Source organism: Amphimedon queenslandica, unplaced genomic scaffold (genome assembly GCF_000090795.2).
Source record: "Amphimedon queenslandica unplaced genomic scaffold, v1.1 AMPQUscaffold_13100, whole genome shotgun sequence".
In the NCBI taxonomy this organism is placed as follows: Eukaryota; Metazoa; Porifera; class Demospongiae; order Haplosclerida; family Niphatidae; genus Amphimedon; species Amphimedon queenslandica.
In genome coordinates, this window is record NW_003546664.1 from 46,787 (window position 1) to 49,167 (window position 2,381).

Genomic DNA, 2,381 nt, shown 5'->3' on the forward strand with positions numbered 1-2,381 from the left:
TTCAAATACTTCTGCTTGACTTAAATCTTCCTACAACGCGATTTACATCACTTAAATAACAACTAATGGAAATACTTAATGTGGCCATAGTTAATGATATAATCATCAGAAAAATTAAAGCCTTGGATCATAACCTATAGCACATCATAAAACACTTTGGAATCTCACAATATTCTATTTTACTATGTACTCCATTGCTAAGAGTACGACTAAATGACACATATGCAGCTGGAAACAGGCACCTCCTCTTGCGTAATATACCACCACTTATCAAGGAGCTACAGCAAAAAGTGTAACAATGATGATTTCTTTCGTTACCACAAGCAAAAGCAGACAATACCGTTAGAAATTCATCATGCTATGGTAGTGTTACATCACACCTTATTCCTGAATTTTTTAATCATTTGCAGCTGTAATCACCTGTAAGGAATAGTACATGTAATAGATACATCATCAATAGCAAGCAATGTAAACTCACAGGCTATTACTAACAAGTACAAGTGAACAAACTTTATTACCAATCACATCCACTTTGTATTCCTTGAGACTCCATTATTGTACATATATGAAGTTTTATCAAACTATAAATTGTGACCATAATTGACAAAAGGTACCTTATGGCGGGTAGTGAAATTTGTCTTTCTAGCCTAAGAAATCCAACTTCCTGAGCCCCATTTATCATAAAATTACTCCACAGGATGCAAAAAGTTACCATGAAACTTTTAAAAACAATGATTGTCTAACAAAGCACTCACAGATTGATATTTTCCATTATAACAATCAATTTTAAAATCCGCCATGAGGGCCCTTTTGTCAATTATGGTCACAATTAATGAATGAATTTCATGCGTGAGAATCAAGCACTACAAAAAACCAGAAATTCATCAATAATCCACAACATGTACATTATGGTATCCTAAAAATGTACATGCGTACCTTTTATGTTTGTGACAAACATACATTACAAACCACTAACATGATACTACAGGCGCTCACACTGAGAAATAGCCTTTCAGCTTTCAAATATCTTTCTAAGTCTGACCTTTTTCTTTAACACTTAATATTAATTTTTTTAAGTCTGACCTTATTCTATACACCACATTGCATCCCTTTTTAAAAATATGTACCTGTGTAAATTTTGAAAACAAAATTATACATGTAGTAACAAATATTAACAATAGCATACATGCTTTTTGCAACAATTACTGTGCAAATATGGCATGTATAGCTCCACAATGCATAATAAGCTCTGATTGAATCATACATTTACATACGCTGTACATGTAACTGAGACATACACCATTCAATCTGCTCATTCATGGTTATTGAGAACATGCATGCACACAACAAAAGATGCATTGGCAAGCATTCATTAATATACAGTTAGTAAAGAAAATACTTACTGTCATCAAACGAATATACAGTATGTCGACTAGAATCATAACCTATAACAAATTACGTTAAAACATCTCAATATTTTCTATCTTACTACATAATCATATTGCTAAGACAATGACAATGTGAAACCTATGCAGCTGGAAACTGCAATCCACTTCAGTTCGATACAACTACTAATCAAGGAGTTACAACAAAATATTAAGTTACATGTAATGAAGAAATCAATTAGTTTACAATAATCGAAATCCAGAATAGGCATTAACCATATTGCACATTCCAGTATCAATCAATGAATATATTGCTGAATCATCAGATCCTTTTTAGCCATCATTACCTTTAATGCATACGAATAGAAGCACATCAAAAGAATCAACGTAAAGACATGCTAATAATAACAATACCAGAAATAGTAATTGTGAACATACTTTATTACCAATCACACCAACTTATGTATTTCTTGTAACTCCATTATAGAACATATGTTTACATCGAACTATAATCGGATGAAATTCATGCATGATAATCATCAAACACTACAAGTACAAAAAATTCATCAATAATCCACTACAAGAACAATATGGTATACTAAGCATGTACATTTATATGCATGATAAACCTTATGTTTGTCAAAATCATACATGACACACTACTAGCAAGATACAGGTGCTCACAAAAAGGAACATCAAATTCACATTCTGAGTCATATTCCAAGTCTGACCTTGCTTTTTAACACCACATTGTAGTTCTTGTGCCAAGGAAGTACAGGTATAAAATATAAATATGAGATACTATATAATAGTAACATGTACAATGTATATATCTGATTGGATCATACATGTATATACGTGCATGTACATGTATTATAGACATTATTTTGCTCACTATAAATAATGCTATCCTGAATTAAGATACTTTCATGACCTGCTTAATATAAAATAACCTCATGTACATGACTTATTTCCAATGTGCTAACAATCATTTTG